This window comes from Pseudophryne corroboree, unplaced genomic scaffold, assembly GCF_028390025.1.
Source record: "Pseudophryne corroboree isolate aPseCor3 unplaced genomic scaffold, aPseCor3.hap2 scaffold_576, whole genome shotgun sequence".
Taxonomy (NCBI): domain Eukaryota; kingdom Metazoa; phylum Chordata; class Amphibia; order Anura; family Myobatrachidae; genus Pseudophryne; species Pseudophryne corroboree.
Window position 1 is genome coordinate 185,286 of NW_026970175.1, and position 17,818 is coordinate 203,103.

At 46.6% G+C, this 17,818-nt stretch overlaps 16 non-coding genes across 16 annotated transcripts; 7 read left to right on the top strand and 9 right to left on the bottom strand.

Annotated features, from left to right (window-relative positions):
• Window positions 1-451: 451 nt before the first annotated feature.
• Window positions 452-614, bottom strand: LOC135033751 (U1 spliceosomal RNA). The gene has a single exon (XR_010229090.1). It is a non-coding gene; the product is annotated as a U1 spliceosomal RNA (small nuclear RNA).
• A 152-nt stretch (window positions 615-766) lies between these two features.
• Window positions 767-930, bottom strand: LOC135033797 (U1 spliceosomal RNA). The gene has a single exon (XR_010229130.1). It is a non-coding gene; the product is annotated as a U1 spliceosomal RNA (small nuclear RNA).
• A 674-nt stretch (window positions 931-1,604) lies between these two features.
• Window positions 1,605-1,767, bottom strand: LOC135033828 (U1 spliceosomal RNA). The gene has a single exon (XR_010229158.1). It is a non-coding gene; the product is annotated as a U1 spliceosomal RNA (small nuclear RNA).
• A 152-nt stretch (window positions 1,768-1,919) lies between these two features.
• LOC135033690 (U1 spliceosomal RNA) lies at window positions 1,920-2,083 on the bottom strand. Its single transcript, XR_010229030.1, has one exon. It is a non-coding gene; the product is annotated as a U1 spliceosomal RNA (small nuclear RNA).
• Window positions 2,084-2,754: 671 nt separating this feature from the next.
• On the bottom strand, window positions 2,755-2,917 carry LOC135033752 (U1 spliceosomal RNA). Its single transcript, XR_010229091.1, has one exon. It is a non-coding gene; the product is annotated as a U1 spliceosomal RNA (small nuclear RNA).
• Window positions 2,918-3,069: 152 nt separating this feature from the next.
• LOC135033809 (U1 spliceosomal RNA) lies at window positions 3,070-3,233 on the bottom strand. The gene has a single exon (XR_010229142.1). It is a non-coding gene; the product is annotated as a U1 spliceosomal RNA (small nuclear RNA).
• A 674-nt stretch (window positions 3,234-3,907) lies between these two features.
• Window positions 3,908-4,070, bottom strand: LOC135033829 (U1 spliceosomal RNA). Its single transcript, XR_010229159.1, has one exon. It is a non-coding gene; the product is annotated as a U1 spliceosomal RNA (small nuclear RNA).
• A 152-nt stretch (window positions 4,071-4,222) lies between these two features.
• On the bottom strand, window positions 4,223-4,386 carry LOC135033940 (U1 spliceosomal RNA). Its single transcript, XR_010229256.1, has one exon. It is a non-coding gene; the product is annotated as a U1 spliceosomal RNA (small nuclear RNA).
• Window positions 4,387-4,530: 144 nt separating this feature from the next.
• LOC135033890 (U5 spliceosomal RNA) lies at window positions 4,531-4,646 on the top strand. Its single transcript, XR_010229207.1, has one exon. It is a non-coding gene; the product is annotated as a U5 spliceosomal RNA (small nuclear RNA).
• Window positions 4,647-4,916: 270 nt separating this feature from the next.
• Window positions 4,917-5,033, top strand: LOC135033911 (U5 spliceosomal RNA). The gene has a single exon (XR_010229227.1). It is a non-coding gene; the product is annotated as a U5 spliceosomal RNA (small nuclear RNA).
• A 286-nt stretch (window positions 5,034-5,319) lies between these two features.
• LOC135033910 (U5 spliceosomal RNA) lies at window positions 5,320-5,432 on the top strand. Its single transcript, XR_010229226.1, has one exon. It is a non-coding gene; the product is annotated as a U5 spliceosomal RNA (small nuclear RNA).
• Window positions 5,433-10,247: 4,815 nt separating this feature from the next.
• On the bottom strand, window positions 10,248-10,410 carry LOC135033917 (U1 spliceosomal RNA). Its single transcript, XR_010229233.1, has one exon. It is a non-coding gene; the product is annotated as a U1 spliceosomal RNA (small nuclear RNA).
• A 144-nt stretch (window positions 10,411-10,554) lies between these two features.
• Window positions 10,555-10,670, top strand: LOC135033886 (U5 spliceosomal RNA). The gene has a single exon (XR_010229204.1). It is a non-coding gene; the product is annotated as a U5 spliceosomal RNA (small nuclear RNA).
• A 270-nt stretch (window positions 10,671-10,940) lies between these two features.
• Window positions 10,941-11,056, top strand: LOC135033902 (U5 spliceosomal RNA). The gene has a single exon (XR_010229218.1). It is a non-coding gene; the product is annotated as a U5 spliceosomal RNA (small nuclear RNA).
• Window positions 11,057-11,342: 286 nt separating this feature from the next.
• On the top strand, window positions 11,343-11,458 carry LOC135033881 (U5 spliceosomal RNA). The gene has a single exon (XR_010229199.1). It is a non-coding gene; the product is annotated as a U5 spliceosomal RNA (small nuclear RNA).
• A 275-nt stretch (window positions 11,459-11,733) lies between these two features.
• LOC135033907 (U5 spliceosomal RNA) lies at window positions 11,734-11,849 on the top strand. Its single transcript, XR_010229223.1, has one exon. It is a non-coding gene; the product is annotated as a U5 spliceosomal RNA (small nuclear RNA).
• Window positions 11,850-17,818: the final 5,969 nt, after the last annotated feature.

The window sequence follows — 17,818 nt, forward strand, 5'->3', positions numbered from 1 at the left end:
AGGCCTGCAGCAGATGGATTTGCATATAGTGATGTCATCCAAGCAGTGGGTCAAAGTTGGCTTCAACCCTCGTCTGCATATGAAAAGAGAAAAGGGGCGTGCAGGGCATGGCGGCCTTTTGCGGCGCTTGGATGACCCCTAGTTCGCATTAAACACCTCCACCCTCCTTCGGTGTGGGGCTCATGTTGGCTATGCCCCAGCCCCTGAAGCATTCAAGGTGATTTCTTGCAGCAGCTGGGCACTGTAACAGCTCCAGAGCTGCTCTGAACGGCAAGTAAAAGGGTGTGGGCCCTGCAGCACTACCTGTAGTTTGCATTGTGCATTGGAAGGCACAAAGTAAGCAGACGGGAGAAGTCAGGATAGTGCGCAAGGGCATAGAAGGGAGCGGCTCAAGAAAAGAGAAGTTGAAACAGACAGCAAACTAGGCTGGAGAGAGACCTGAGACAAAGAGATCTGAATTATACGAGAGCCGACCAGGGGAAACACAAATTATGCAGTCAAGTTTCCCACATTTGGGGAAATCGCAGGAGCAGCACACCCAGAGTGCAATGGGTGAGCCTTGCCCTGGGAGAAGCACCTACATGATCATAGTATCTCACCTGCCAGGTAAGTAGAAGTTGGGCTAGAGCTGGGGAGGGTCGCTGCTCGGGTACCCCCCTGTCAAGTGAAGGAGATTCAACTGAGGCAGCACAAGGGAACTCTCGAAAGAAGAACAAGGCTAGAGGAAGATCTGAGACAAATAAATCTGACTTTTACCAGAGCTGACCAGAGGAAAGCACAAACACAGTCCCCCACTACCACAAATAATGCAGTCGAGTTTCCCACATTTGGGGAAATCACAGGGGTCAGCATACCCAGAATGCAATGAATGAACCTCACCCTGGGAGAACAATCTTCATGACCATGGTATCTCCTATGCAAAATAAGTATGATTTGGGATAGGGCTGGGGAGGGCCGCTGCTCAGGCACATCTCTGTCAAGTAAAGGAGATTCAACTGAGGCAGCACAAGGGAACTCTCATCTGGGGACAACAACTGCAGGGAGAACACATATTTTCAGATGAACATGGGAGGGCAGAAGGCTGCCTAATAATGAAGCACCCCCAAACAACAAACCAAATGCAACAACTAGTGCAAGCATTCCTGGGGGAAGGCCTGCAGCAGATGGATTTGCATACGGTGATGTCATCCAAGCAGTGGGTCAAAGTTGGCTTCAACCCTCGTCTGCATATGAAAAGAGAAAAGGGGCGTGCAGGGCATAGCGGCCTTTTGCGGCGCTTGGATGACCCCTAGTTCGCATTAAACACCTCCACCCTCCTTCGGTGTGGGGCTCATGTTGGCTATGCCCCAGCCCCTGAAGCATTCAAGCTGATTTCTTGCAGCAGCTGGGCACTGTAACAGCTCCAGAGCTGCTCTGTACGGCAAGTAAAAGGGTGTGGGCCCTGCAGCACTACCTGTAGTTTGCATTGTGCATTGGAAGGCACAAAATAAGCAGACAAGAGGAGAAGTCAGGATAGTGCACAAGGGTATAAAAGGGAGGGGCTCATGAAAAAAGAAGTGGAAACAGACAGCAAACTAGGCTGGAGAGAGACCTGAGACAAAGAGATCTGAATTATACGAGAGCCGACCAGGGGAAACACAAATTATGCAGTCAAGCTTCCCACATTTGGGGAAATCGCAGGGGCACCACACCCAGAGTGCAATGGGTGAGCCTTGCCCTGGGAGAAGCACCTTCATGATCATAGTATCTCACCTGGCAGGTAAGTAGGAGTTGGGCTAGAGCTGGGGAGGGTCGCTACTCGGGCACCCCCCTGTCAAGTGAAAGAGATCCAACTTAGGCAGCACAAGGGAACTCTCGAAAGAAGAACAAGGCTAGAGGAAGATCTGAGACAAATAAATCTGACTTTTACCAGAGCTGTCCAGAGGAAAGCACAAACACAGTCCCCCACTACCACAAATAATGCAGTCGAGTTTCCCACATTTGGGGAAATCACAGGGGTCAGCATACCCAGAATGCAATGAATGAACCTCACCCTGGGAGAACAATCTTCATGACCATGGTATCGCCTATGCAAAATAAGTATGATTTGGGATAGGGTTGGGGAGGGCCGCTGCTCAGGCACATCTCTGTCAAGTAAAGGAGATTCAACTGAGGCAGCACAAGGGAACTCTCATCTGGGGACAACAACTGCAGGGAGAACACATATTTTCAGATAAACATGGGAGGGCAGAAGGCTGCCTAATACTGAAGCACCCCCAAACAACAAACCAAATGCAACAACTAGTACAAGCATTCCTGGGGGAAGGCCTGCAGCAGATGGATTTGCATATAGTGATGTCATCCAAGCAGTGGGTCAAAGTTGGCTTCAACCCTCGTCTGCATATGAAAAGAGAAAAGGGGCGTGCAGGGCATGGCGGCCTTTTGCGGCGCTTGGATGACCCCTAGTTCGCATTAAACACCTCCACCCTCCTTCGGTGTGGGGCTCATGTTGGCTATGCCCCAGCCCCTGAAGCATTCAAGGTGATTTCTTGCAGCAGCTGGGCACTGTAACAGCTCCAGAGCTGCTCTGAACGGCAAGTAAAAGGGTGTGGGCCCTGCAGCACTACCTGTAGTTTGCATTGTGCATTGGAAGGCACAAAGTAAGCAGACGGGAGAAGTCAGGATAGTGCGCAAGGGCATAGAAGGGAGCGGCTCAAGAAAAGAGAAGTTGAAACAGACAGCAAACTAGGCTGGAGAGAGACCTGAGACAAAGAGATCTGAATTATACGAGAGCCGACCAGGGGAAACACAAATTATGCAGTCAAGTTTCCCACATTTGGGGAAATCGCAGGAGCAGCACACCCAGAGTGCAATGGGTGAGCCTTGCCCTGGGAGAAGCACCTACATGATCATAGTATCTCACCTGCCAGGTAAGTAGAAGTTGGGCTAGAGCTGGGGAGGGTCGCTGCTCGGGTACCCCCCTGTCAAGTGAAGGAGATTCAACTGAGGCAGCACAAGGGAACTCTCGAAAGAAGAACAAGGCTAGAGGAAGATCTGAGACAAATAAATCTGACTTTTACCAGAGCTGACCAGAGGAAAGCACAAACACAGTCCCCCACTACCACAAATAATGCAGTCGAGTTTCCCACATTTGGGGAAATCACAGGGGTCAGCATACCCAGAATGCAATGAATGAACCTCACCCTGGGAGAACAATCTTCATGACCATGGTATCTCCTATGCAAAATAAGTATGATTTGGGATAGGGCTGGGGAGGGCCGCTGCTCAGGCACATCTCTGTCAAGTAAAGGAGATTCAACTGAGGCAGCACAAGGGAACTCTCATCTGGGGACAACAACTGCAGGGAGAACACATATTTTCAGATGAACATGGGAGGGCAGAAGGCTGCCTAATAATGAAGCACCCCCAAACAACAAACCAAATGCAACAACTAGTGCAAGCATTCCTGGGGGAAGGCCTGCAGCAGATGGATTTGCATACGGTGATGTCATCCAAGCAGTGGGTCAAAGTTGGCTTCAACCCTCGTCTGCATATGAAAAGAGAAAAGGGGCGTGCAGGGCATAGCGGCCTTTTGCGGCGCTTGGATGACCCCTAGTTCGCATTAAACACCTCCACCCTCCTTCGGTGTGGGGCTCATGTTGGCTATGCCCCAGCCCCTGAAGCATTCAAGCTGATTTCTTGCAGCAGCTGGGCACTGTAACAGCTCCAGAGCTGCTCTGTACGGCAAGTAAAAGGGTGTGGGCCCTGCAGCACTACCTGTAGTTTGCATTGTGCATTGGAAGGCACAAAATAAGCAGACAAGAGGAGAAGTCAGGATAGTGCACAAGGGTATAAAAGGGAGGGGCTCATGAAAAAAGAAGTGGAAACAGACAGCAAACTAGGCTGGAGAGAGACCTGAGACAAAGAGATCTGAATTATACGAGAGCCGACCAGGGGAAACACAAATTATGCAGTCAAGCTTCCCACATTTGGGGAAATCGCAGGGGCACCACACCCAGAGTGCAATGGGTGAGCCTTGCCCTGGGAGAAGCACCTTCATGATCATAGTATCTCACCTGGCAGGTAAGTAGGAGTTGGGCTAGAGCTGGGGAGGGTCGCTACTCGGGCACCCCCCTGTCAAGTGAAAGAGATCCAACTTAGGCAGCACAAGGGAACTCTCGAAAGAAGAACAAGGCTAGAGGAAGATCTGAGACAAATAAATCTGACTTTTACCAGAGCTGACTAGAGGAAAGCACAAACACAGTCCCCCACTACCACAAATAATGCAGTCGAGTTTCCCACATTTGGGGAAATCACAGGGGTCAGCATACCCAGAATGCAATGAATGAACCTCACCCTGGGAGAACAATCTTCATGACCATGGTATCGCCTATGCAAAATAAGTATGATTTGGGATAGGGCTGGGGAGGGCCGCTGCTCAGGCACATCTCTGTCAAGTAAAGGAGATTCAGCTGAGGCAGCACAAGGGAACTCTCATCTGGGGACAACAACTGCAGGGAGAACACATATTTTCAGATAAAAATCTTGGTCATGCTCTGGTTTCTCTTCAGAACGAACAAATCTTTCGCCTCTTACTAAAGATTTCCGTGGAGAGGAGCAAAACCGAGTTTTATCTCAATTTTTGCATGCCCCATCTTTTTGGGGTTTCTTTTACCGGTTTAAAGATAGAATGAGTGTGCTTTAATGTAAGCTCATTTGCATAGAAATGACAGTAAATGTTTATTTATGTTCAAACAGAACTTTCTTGACCATGCTACTTGCTTTAAAGATCTGGGAGCACATGGAATACAGTACAAACCATGCTTATAGCAAGGAGAAGCCAGGTGAGAAATCTGCTTTCTTTCAAATTGGGCGCTCACTTTGATCTGAATGAGGACTGCTGGCACAGCACTCAGGCGACAGGTGGAATCTTGGTCATGCTCTGGTTTCTCTTCAGAATGAACAAATCTTTCGCCTTTTATTAAAGATTATCCGTGGAGAGGAGCAAAACTGAGTTTTATCTCAATTTTTGCATGCCCCATATTATTGGGGTTTCTTTTATCAGTTTAAAGACAGAACGAGTGTGCTTTCTTGTTAGCTTTAATGTAAGTTTATTTGCATAACAATGACAATAAATGTCTGTTTCTTTTCAAGCAGAACTTTCTTGACCATACTAATTGCTTGAAAGATCTGGGAGCACATGGAAAAGAGTACAAACCATGTTTATAGCAAGGGGAAGCCTGGTGAGAAATCTGCTTTCTTTCTTTCAAATTGGGTGCTCACTTTGAGCTGAATGAGGACTGCTGGCATGGCACTCAGGCGACAGGTGGAATCTTGGTCATGCTCTGGTTTCTCTTCAGAACGAACAAATCTTTCGCCTTTTACTAAAGATTTCCGTGGAGAGGAGCAAAACTGAGTTTTATCTCAATTTTTGCATGCCCCATATCATACCTCCCAACTGTCCCGATTTTCGCGGGACAGTCCCGTTTTTTGGGGACTGTCCCGCTGTCCCACCTGCGGGCCGCAGTGTCCCGCGGTGGGGAGGACAGTTGGGAGGCTCTGTCTGTCGCTGCCCTGCTTAGCAGAGCAGCGGTGAATAGTCGCTGTGCGCACAGCGTCTATTCACTGAAGTCAGAGGGAGAGGTGGCATGCCAGCAGCTCACAGAGCGCTGGGCATGCCCCCTCAGTGCCGAAAACGGGGGCGTGACTCGCGATCGCGGGTCCTCCCGCGAAGCCATGCCCCTTTTTACTTAGGCCACGCCCTTTTTGGGAGCGCGTGCGACTTCGCCGCGCGTGTGTCCCTCTTTGCGAGCCGACAAAGTTGGGAGGTATGCCCATATTATTGGGGTTTCTTTTATCAGTTTAAAGACAGAACGAGTGTGCTTTCTGGTTAGCTTTAATGTAAGTTTATTTGCATAACAATGACAGTAAATGTTTGTTTCTTTTCAAACAGAACTTTCTTGACCATGCTACTTGCTTGAAAGATCTGGGAGCACATGGAAAACAGTACAAACCATGCAGTATCACAAGAGCCTTTATTTGATCTTTCATGAAGATAGAGCAGAATTGAGGACACGTCAACAATTTCTGCCGAAGGTGGTTCATCTTTCCACATGGTGCCTTTGGCCACTGACACCTTCGTTGAGTCAAAGTCTCTGGCTGTGGTCAGAACTTTGAAAATTTATGTCACCAGAACGGTTCAGATTAGGAAAACAGAGGCTCTGTTTGTCCTGTATGCTCCCAACAGGATTGGGTGTCCTGCTTCCATGTAGACCATTATGCGCTGGATCTGTGGTAAGATTCAGCATGCTCATTCCATGGCAGGATTGCCGTTACTGAATTAGGTGAAGACCCATTCTACTAGAAAGGTGGGTTCATCCTGGGCAGCTGGTCGGGGAGTCTCGGCATTGCAACTTTGCCGAGCAGCTATTTAGTAAACACTTTTGCTAAGTTTTACAAGTTTGATACCTTGGCCGATGATAACTTCAAGTTGGGTCATTCGGTGCTGCAGAGTCGTACGCACTCTTCCACCCGTTCAAGAGCTTTGGTATAACCCCATGGTTCTTAATGTGACCCCAGCATCCTCTAGGTCGTATGAGAAAATAGGATTTTAATACCTACCGGTAAATCCTTTTCTCTTAGTCTGTAGAGGATGCTGGGCACCCGTCCCAGTCCATACTGTGTCTGCAGTTATTACTTGTGGTTATACACATGTTGTGTTATGGTTCTGGTCAGCTTTTTGCTGCAATTATTCATGCCGTTGGCTTGTGTTCTGTTGAATACCACGTTCTGCGGCATGCTTAAGGTGTGAGCTGGTAAGATGCTCACCTTAGTTTAACAATAAATCCTTTCCTCGAAATGTCCGTCTCCATGGGCACAGTTCCTATAACTGGAGTCTGGAGGAGGGGCATAGAGGGAGGAGCCAGTTCACACCCTTTGATAGTCTTAAAGTGCCCATGTCTCTTGCGGATCCCGTCTATACCCCATGGTTCTTAATGTGACCCCAGCATCCTCTACGGACTAAGAGAAAAGGATGCCCTTGCGCACTATCCTGACTTCTCCTCCCGTCTGCTTACTTTGTGCCTTCCAACGCACAATGCAAACTACAGGTGGTGCTGCAGGGCCCACACCCTTTTACTTGCCTTACAGAACAGCTCTGGAGCTGTTACAGTGCCCAGCTGCTGCAAGAAATCAGCTTGAATGCTTCAGGGGATGGGGCATGGCCAACATGAGCCCCACACCAAAGGAGGGTGGGGGTGTTTAATGAGAACTAGGGGTCATCCAAGCACTGCAAAAGGCCGCCATGCCCTGCACGCCCCTTTTCTCTTTTCATATGCAGATGAGGGTTCCAGCCAACTTTGGCCCACTGCTTGAATAACATCACTGTATGCAAATCCGTCTGCTGCAGACCTTCCCCCAGGAAGGCTTGTACTAGATGTTGCATATGGTTTGATATTTGATGGTGCTTCAGTATTAGGCAGCCTTCCGCCCTCCCATGTTCATCTGAAAAGATGTGGTCTCCCTGCAGTTGTTGTCCCCAGACGAGAGTTCCCTTGTGCTTCCTCAGTTGAATCTCCTTAACTTGACGGGGGAGGGGCTGCCCGAGCAGCCACCCTCCCCAGCCCTATCCCAACTCATACTTATTTTGCATATGAGATCTCTTGATCATGAAGATTGTTCTCACAGGGTGAGGTTCATCCATTATATTTTAAAATAGGAAGGTACAAATTACATATTTGAATTGCATTTATGTGCTGGATTCAAATGTCCCCCCCCCCCCCCTTCCTTTCTCAATTGTGCCCGTCAGCAGCTATTCTAAGGTTGCTGCCAATGGGTGTGACACATTACTTTCTTCTGTGGGGTACACTGGACTCCACAAGGATTCACATTGGGGTGTAGAGTAGGATCTTGATCTGAGGCACCAACCGGCTCAAAGCTTTTGACTGTTCCCAAGATGCTCAGTGCATTCTCCTCTATAACCCCGCTTCCATGAACAGGGAGCTCAGTTTGTAGTTGGTGCCTTCAGTAGCAGGCCACTTAACAGGGGCCTGCCTCAGGCAGCCTATTCTTAGCTATAAATTTTGACAAGAAAAGAAGAACTTGTTTTATGAGAATCTACAAGGGCTGCAGCAGGCTAGGTCTAATAGACATCTTTACTGCAGCTTCATCACTCCCAGCGGCGCTGTATACTCCCGTGCCCTGGTTGCTGGGTCACTGCAGCGGAGGGTCCGGTTTCATCCTAAGGTCAGTCACACACACACCACCCTTCCGGATCACGAGGCCGCTGATGAAGGGGAGCGTGGCCGTAGGGGGTGGACCGTGTGCGCACTGGCGTGGACACTGATTACTGGGCAGCCGCTCCACTAGCCACCAGGTACAGTTAAGGAGCACAGGTCTGGGGGTTTTTCTCCTATATTAACCCAATTTTGTACTGCCCGCAGCGCATTGTGATAGGTAATAGGGCCTGATTCAGGTTGGATTGCAATCACAATAAGCGATCCAACTGCAAAAATTGCTAAGAGCATACGCATGTGCCTGCATTTTCTGCGGCACCCCGCAGAGAATGCGATCGCCTCTGCCTGTCAATCGGGGCGGGGGGGGATAGGTGGGTCAGCAACACTCCATTTCCAAGTCAGGGATGGAGCGGTGCGGGGGCAAGGCTTCAAAATGGGGTCTGCAACGGAGTAGACACAGGGGGCGTGGTCACAGCGGCTGTATGACATCACATTCAGCCGCTGTGATCACAAAAATGGTGGCGGCTTCCTGCGCGCACATACAGTCTGCACCAGCAGGAGGCTACACCATTTTTTATGATCACGCTGAACTGCAGTGCGACTGCAATTACAGCATGGTCAAGAAGGGAGGCGTCATGCTGGGTGGCCATGCCCTTTCACTGTGCAGGAGCCAGCACCGCTCACACACTAGTCCCCGGGTGCAGCCCCCAACCCCCGGGACACCCGGAGCAACAAAATGTAGATTCAGGCCACCAGGCCACGCCCCTACCTATGAAACCATGCCTCCTTTTTACCATTGCGCTGCTTATCTGCGCGCACTGCATTACAATCTCCCTCGCCACCTCTCTGGGTGTCACCAGTGATAGTGACACCTCTGCCATGCTTGTAGCAGCTGGTCCTAAGATCTACGCCTCAAGCCCTGAGTGTTTGCCCTTGTGACTTGTTGATCATCATAGCGAAGCAGATGCTTACAGAAAACTGCAGGGGCTTAGATTGAAAATAAAAAAATTGATTGGTATAAGGTAGAGAGGAGCGGGTTCGGTTCTCCGAGAACCGAATTCCCCACGAACTCCACGTTGTTTACACTGGTCCGAGGCAGGCTCGGTTGTTCCCGCCTGACTCGCAAAACCTGAACAAGGGAAAATGTCATCATCCCGCTGTCGGATTCTCGCGAGATTCGGATTCCATATAAAGAGCTGCGCGTTGCCGCCATTTTTACTCGTGCATTGAAGAGAGAGCGGAATGGACGTGGCTATGTTCTCTCAGTGGAAATCTCAATATCAGTGCTCAGTATCAGTGGTTACTTATTGCTGCTCAGTAATACTAGTAGTGTGTCTCTCCTGCTCAGTGTCAGTTCTCAGTAGTATCCTCATCAGTGCTCAGTATCACTGCTCATTGTCTTGTGCTGCATTGTGGTGCTCAGCATACTACAGTACATTACTAATAGTCCAGTGCTGCATCTTGCTGCTCAGTGTCAGTTCTAGTATCCTCATCAGTGCTCACTATCACTGTTCATTGCATTTTGGTTTTCTGTATACTACAGTAACATAGTAATATAGTAACATATAGTAACATAGTTTTTGAGGTTGAATAGAGGCAAATTGCCCATCGTGTTCAACCTGTTTTAAGTTGTGATGATTCTACATACTTGCTGAATAATGTTTTATGACTAGTTAGCTACTATAACTCATGTTACCCCCGGATTAACCATGTTGATATTTTAAGTATTATAACCTTAGATAGCTTTTTCATTCAGAAATGTATCCATTCCTTTTTTAAATCCAATTACAGAGTCCGCCATTACCACCTTCCCTGGCAGGGAATTCCACATCCTGATTGCCCTAACAGTAAAGATCATAGTATCTCACCTGGCAGGTAAGTAGGAGTTGGGCTAGAGCTGTGGAGGATTGCTGCTCGGGCACCCCCTGTCAAGTGAAGGAGATCCAACTGAGGCAGCACAAGGGAACTCTCGAAAGAAGAACAAGGCTAGAGGAAGATCTGAGACAAAGAAATCTGACTTTTACCAGAGCTGACCAGAGGAAAGCACAAACACAGTCCCCCACTACCACAAATAATGCAGTCGAGTTTCCCACATTGGGGAAATCACAGGGGTCAGCATACCCAGAATGCAATGAATGAACCTCACCCTGGGAGAACAATCTTCATGACCATGGTATCTCCTATGCAAAATAAGTATGATTTGGGATAGGGCTGGGGAGGGCCGCTGCTCAGGCACATCTCTGTCAAGTAAAGGAGATTCAACTGAGGCAGCACAAGGGAACTCTCATCTGGGGACAACAACTGCAGGGAGAACACATATTTTCAGATGAAAATCTTGGTCATGCTCTGGCTTCTCTTCAGAACGAACAAATCTTTCGCCTTTTACTAAAGATTTCCGTGGAGAGGAGCAAAACTGAGTTTTACCTCAATTTTTGCATGCCCCATCTTTTTGGATTTTCTTTTATCGGTTTAAAGATAGAATGAGTGTGCTTTAATGAAAGCTCATTTGCATAGAAATTACAGTAAATGTTTGTTTCTTTTCAAACAGAACTTTCTTGACCATGCTACTTGCTTGAAAGATCTGGGAGCACATGGAATACAGTACAAACCATGCTTATAGCAAGGAGAAGCCAGGTGAGAAATCTGCTTTCTTTCAAATTGGGCGCTCACTTTGATCTGAATGAGGACTGCTGGCATGGCACTCAGGCGACAGGTGGAATCTTGGTCATGCTCTGGTTTCTCTTCAGAATGAACAAATCTTTCGCCATTTATTAAAGATTTCCGTGGAGAGGAGCAAAACTGAGTTTTATCTCAATTTTTGCATGCCCCATATTATTGGGGTTTCTTTTATCAGTTTAAGGACAGAATGAGTGTGCTTTCTTGTTGGCTTTAATGTAAGTTTATTTGTATAACAATGACAGTAAATGTCTGTTTCTTTTCAAACAGAACTTTCTTGACCATGCTACTTGCTTGAAAGATCTGGGAGCACATGGAAAAGAGTACAAACCATGCTTATAGCAAGGGGAAGCCTGGTGAGAAATCTGCTTTCTTTCTTTCAAATTGGGTGCTCACTTTGAGCTGAATGAGGACTGCTGGCATGGCACTCAGGCGACAGGTGGAATCTTGGTCATGCTCTGGTTTCTCTTCAGAACGAACAAATCTTTCGCCTTTTACTAAAGATTTCCGTGGAGAGGAGCAAAACTGAGTTTTATCTCAAATTTTGCATTCCCCATCTTATTGGGGTTTTATTTTATCTGTTTAAAGATAGAACGAGTGTGCTTTAATGTAAGCTCATTTGCATAGAAATGACAGTAAATGTTTGTTTCTTTTCAAACAGAACTTTCTTGACTATACTAATTGCTTGAAAGATCTGGGAACACATGGAAAAGAGTACAAACCATGTTTATAGCTAGGGGAAGCCTGGTGAGAAATCTGCTATCTTTCTTTCAAATTGGGTGCTCACTTTGAGCTCAATGAGAACTGCTGGCATGGCACTCAGGCGACAGGTGGAATCTTGGTCATGCTCTGGTTTCTCTTCAGAACTAACAAATATTTCGCCTTTTATTAAAGATTTCCGTGGAGAGGAGCAAAACTGAGTTTTATCTCAATTTTTGCATGCCCCATATTATTGGGGTTTCTTTTATCAGTTTAAAGACAGAACGAGTGTGCTTTCTTGTTAGCTTTAATGTAAGTTGCCATAGATGCAGTGAAACACACGTGTAGGGCACGGCGTGTCCGCGTGTATTTGACTCATGTGAAATGTTATAAAACAAAAATATATGATTATGATGTTAGCTGTTAGTCTCCACTAATAGGGAATAGAAGCTGAGCTATAAGAAAGGAATACACTAGATATGATGTCACTTAGCAGATACAATGTCTAAAGTGCATACAGATAGCTACTAATAACTCTTGATAAGAAAGTATATCAGTGTGGGTATATTTATATGATGGGATATTGGGACTAGTGAATATATATCACTCCTGCTGTCCAGATTGGCAATAACCAGACAATTATGATAAGAGTAGAGATGTCACATGGGCTGCTATAGATATTAATTTAATGCTGTATGTGTCATTTGTTACAAATGGATACATTTTCTATGAGTCAGCCTAGCAGCTGCATGTTCTAACAGAACACTATCCTCACACAGAATCTGCTAACCTTGAGATAACTAAATGACAGTGTGTAACAGTCTCTTTACTATAAGACTGTTACAAAGTAATATATATATTTGAAGTCAGTCTAGCAGCTGTGTGTTCCAGCAGTTTATAAGACAAAGAAAATCTCCTATTGTGGAATCTAGACACATGGGACTGCTGGCCTGTGTCATACTATTTCTATGTAATACCAGTAACATGTATATAACTGTTACATAATTGTTACAAATGGATAAATCTTTGAGTCAGCCTAGCAGCTGCATGTCCTAACAGGACACCATAAATCCTTTACAGTGTAACAAATTGATTGGTAACACTTAAAGGCTGGAGAGCAGTTATATGCCTTACTAGCATACTCAATATACCACATTATTACACCAGTTACCACGATTATTGACAGCGCATTTGATATATTATATTACCCTCACACTGAGTCTGTTTACCTTTAGATAACTAAGTGACCGAATATGTAACAGTTTCTCTATCATAAGACTGTTACAAAGTGAGATAGATATATTTGGAAGTCAGTCAAACAGCTGTGTGTTTCAGCGGTTTATAAGAAAATTCCTCATTGTGGAATCTGGACCACTAAGGGTTATTATATATATAGCACATGGAATTGCCACATCTCCCTATATGATAATTTCATTACACTGTAACATAATAAGAATTAACTCTTTAACAGTGTAAATAGAGAGTAATGAATCTCTGACACATGGAATATATTATTTCTTAGATGAATTGGATAAACCATTATGACAGACACTTTGCTTCCTAATAAGAATTGAGGTGGCTATACCTCTAAGGAAAGCATTATTGCCTACGCCTAGATCAGATTAAATAAGATCTGGCTGAATATATGAAGGAAGGTTGCTATTTATATGAGAATTGGAATTGCTATATTCCTTAAGGCAACCCCACCGATTGATATATGTTGTCAATTAAGTATATCTGAACGGCTATATCTGGACCAGATTTAATAAGATCTGGCTGATTATATGAAGGAGGGCTGCTATTTATATTGGAATTGCCATATTCCTTAAGGCAACCGCACCTGTTGGTATATCTCGCCAATTAACTATATCTAAACAGCTAAATTAAAGCTATTCATCATTTTTTTAGTTTGGATATTAATAAATATGATCTTTCCATGATGCATAGAGATTTCCCTATCAAGTGATTCCTTATCCGATATAGAAAGCTATCCCCCTGTGGTATTGAATTTAGGAATATAGTCTTAGGGGACACAGAGAAATAAGTGATCCCCATCTACCTAAGCACCCCACAAATTGGAGGTTAGCTTACCGGTTATACTCAATCACCCCCACAAATTCGCCAATGGGGATGGCTTCCCGGGAGGTAACCCCTATTGAGTGAAGGGAGTATATAGGATACGACCCAGTGGTACCTGACGACATAGATACTAACAGCTATTTAATAACATTACGCTAGAAAGTGATTATTAGCAACATATATATCTATATAAACAACCCCGCCAGGGTTGTGCCTTCAAAAATAATCACACACGGACACGCTTTTTAAACCTTTTTTTCACATCTCTTTATTCTTCTTATGCACATGTATGTTAGTTCTGTGATTTTAACCTTTATGTTTCACTGCAGTTTGGGATAATAATATTAATATTTATCCAATTTTAATACATACTTAATAAAGGTTATATTTTATGATTCATTCATTCTGTCCAGTGCGTCAACAGTGCAGATTTCTTCTTGTTTTTTCTCCCAAATTCTATAACAATGACAGTAAATGTTGTTTCTTTTCAAACAGAACTTTCTTGACCATGCTACTTGCTTGAAAGATCTGGGAGCACATGGAAAACAGTACAAACCATGCAGTATCACAAGAGCCTTTATTTGATCTTTCATGAAGATAGAGCAGAATTGAGGACACGTCAACAATTTCTGCCGAAGGTGGTTCATCTTTCCACATGGTGCCTTTGGCCACTGACACCTTCGTTGAGTCAAAGTCTCTGGCTGTGGTCAGAACTTTGAAAATTTATGTCACCAGAACGGTTCAGATTAGGAAAACAGAGGCTCTGTTTGTCCTGTATGCTCCCAACAGGATTGGGTGTCCTGCTTCCATGTAGACCATTATGCGCTGGATCTGTGGTAAGATTCAGCATGCTCATTCCATGGCAGGATTGCCGTTACTGAATTAGGTGAAGACCCATTCTACTAGAAAGGTGGGTTCATCCTGGGCAGCTGGTCGGGGAGTCTCGGCATTGCAACTTTGCCGAGCAGCTATTTAGTAAACACTTTTGCTAAGTTTTACAAGTTTGATACCTTGGCTGATGATAACCTCAAGTTGGGTCATTCGGTGCTGCAGAGTCGTACGCACTCTCCCACCCGTTCAAGAGCTTTGGTATAACCCCATGGTTCTTAATGTGACCCCAGCATCCTCTAGGTCGTATGAGAAAATAGGATTTTAATACCTACCGGTAAATCCTTTTCTCTTAGTCCGTAGAGGATGCTGGGCACCCGTCCCAGTCCATACTGTGTCTGCAGTTATTACTTGTGGTTATACACATGTTATGTTATGGTTCTGGTCAGCTTTTTGCTGCAATTGTTCATGCCGTTGGCTTGTGTTCTGTTGAATGCCACGTTCTGCGGCATGCTTAAGGTGTGAGCTGGTAAGATGCTCACCTTAGTTTAACAATAAATCCTTTCCTCGAAATGTCCGTCTCCCTGGGCACAGTTCCTATAACTGGAGTCTGGAGGAGGGGCATAGAGGGAGGAGCCAGTTCACACCCTTTGAAAGTCTTAAAGTGCCCATGTCTCTTGCGGATCCCGTCTATACCCCATGGTTCTTAATGTGACCCCAGCATCCTCTACGGACTAAGAGAAAAGGATGCCCTTGCGCACTATCCTGACTTCTCCTCCCGTCTGCTTACTTTGTGCCTTCCAACGCACAATGCGAACTACAGGTGGTGCTGCAGGGCCCACACCCTTTTACTTGCCTTACAGAACAGCTCTGGAGCTGTTACAGTGCCCAGCTGCTGCAAGAAATCAGCTTGAATGCTTCAGGGGATGGGGCATGGCCAACATGAGCCCCACACCAAAGGAGGGTGGGGGTGTTTAATGCGAACTAGGGGTCATCCAAGCACCGCAAAAGGCCGCCATGCCCTGCATGCCCCTTTTCTCTTTTCATATGCAGATGAGGGTTCCAGCCAACTTTGGCCCACATCTTGGATGACATCACCGTATGCAAATCCGTCTTCTGCAGACCTTCCCCCAGGAATGCTTGTACTAGTTGTTGCATATGGTTTGATATTTGATGGTGCTTCAATATTAGGCAGCCTTCCACCCTCCCATGTTCATCTGAACAGATGTGGTCTCCCTGCAGTTGTTGTCCCCAGACGAGAGTTCCCTTGTGCGTCCTCAGTTGAATCTCCTTAACTTGACGGGGGAGGGGCTGCCCGAGCAGCCACCCTCCCCAGCCCTATCCCAACTCATACTTATTTTGCATATGAGATCTCTTGATCATGAAGATTGTTCTCACAGGGTGAGGTTCATCCATTATATTTTAAAATAGGAAGGTACAAATTACATATTTGAATTGCATCTATGTGCTGGATTCAAATGTCCCCCCCCCCCCCTTCCTTTCTCAATTGTGCCCGTCAGCAGCTATTCTAAGGTTGCTGCCAATGGGTGTGACACATTAATTTCTTCTGTGGGGTACACTGGACTCCACAAGGATTCACATTGGGGTGTAGAGTGGGATCTTGATCTGAGGCACCAACCGGCTCAAAGCTTTTGACTGTTCCCAAGATGCTCAGCGCATCCTCCTCTATAACCCCGCTTCCATGAACAGGGAGCTCAGTTTGTAGTTGGTGCCTTCAGTAGCAGGCCACTTAACAGGGGCCTGCCTCAGGCAGCCTATTCTTAGCTATTAATTTTGACAAGAAAAGAAGAACTTGTTTTATGAGAATCTACAAGGGCTGCAGCAGGCTAGGTCTAATAGACATCTTTACTGCAGCTTCATCACTCCCAGCGGCGCTGTATACTCCCGTGCCCTGGTTGCTGGGTCACTGCAGCGGAGGCTCCAGTTTCTTCCTAAGGTCAGTCACACACACACCGCCCTTCCGGATCACGAGGCCGCTGATGAAGGGGAGCGTGGCCGTAGGGGGTGGACCGTGTGCGCACTGGCGTGGACACTGATTACTGGGCAGCCGCTCCACTAGCCACCAGGTACAGTTAAGGAGCACAGGTCTGGGAGTTTTACTCCTATATTAACCCAATTTTGTACTGCCCGCAGCGCATTGTGATAGGTAATAGGGCCTGATTCAGGTTGGAATGCAATCACAATAAGCGATCCAACTGCAAAAATTGCTAACAGCATACGCATGTGCCTGCATTTTCTGCGGCACCCCGCAGAGAATGCGATCGCCTCTGCCTGTCAATCGGGGCGGGGGGGGGGGAGAGGGGGGTCAGCAACACTCCATTTCCAAGTCAGGGATGGAGCGGTGCGGGGGCAAGGCTTCAAAATGGGGTCTGCAACGGAGGAGACACAGGGGGCGTGGTCACAGCGGCTGTATGACATCACATTCAGCCGCTGTGATCACAAAAATGGTGGCGGCTTCCTGCGCGCACATACAGTCTGCACCAGCAGGAGGCTACACCATTTTTTATGATCACGCTGAACTGCAGTGCGACTGCAATTACAGCATGGTCAAGAATGGAGGTGTCATGATGGGTGGCCATGCCCTGTCACTGTGCAGGAGCCAGCACCGCACACACACTAGTCCCCGGGTGCAGCCCCCAACCCCCGGGACACCCGGAGCAACAAAATGTAGATTCAGGCCACCAGGCCACGCCCCTACCTATGAAACCATGCCTCCTTTTTACCATTGCGCTGCTTATCTGCGCGCACTGCATTACAATCTCCTTCGCCACCTCTCTGGGTGTCACCAGTGATAGTGACACCTCTGCCATGCTTGTAGCAGCTGGTCCTAAGATCTACGCCTCAAGCCCTGAGTGTTTGCCCTTGTGACTTGTTGATCATCATAGCGAAGCAGATGCTTACAGAAAACTGCAGGGGCTTAGATTGAAAATAAAAAAATTGATGGGTATAAGGTAGAGAGGAGCGGGTTCGGTTCTCCGAGAACCGAATTCCCGACGAACTCCACGTGGTTTACACTGGTCCGAGGCAGGCTCGGTTGTTCCCGCCTGACTCGGAAAACCTGAACAAGGGAAAATGTCATCATCCCGCTGTCGGATTCTCTCGAGATTCGGATTCCATATAAAGAGCTGCGCGTTGCCGCCATTTTTACTCGTGCATTGAAGAGAGAGCGGAGAGGACGTGGCTATGTTCTCTCAGTGGAAATCTCAATATCAGTGCTCAGTATCAGTGGTTACTTATTGCTGCTCAGTAATACTAGTAGTGTGTCTCTCCTGCTCAGTGTCAGTTCTCAGTAGTATCCTCAT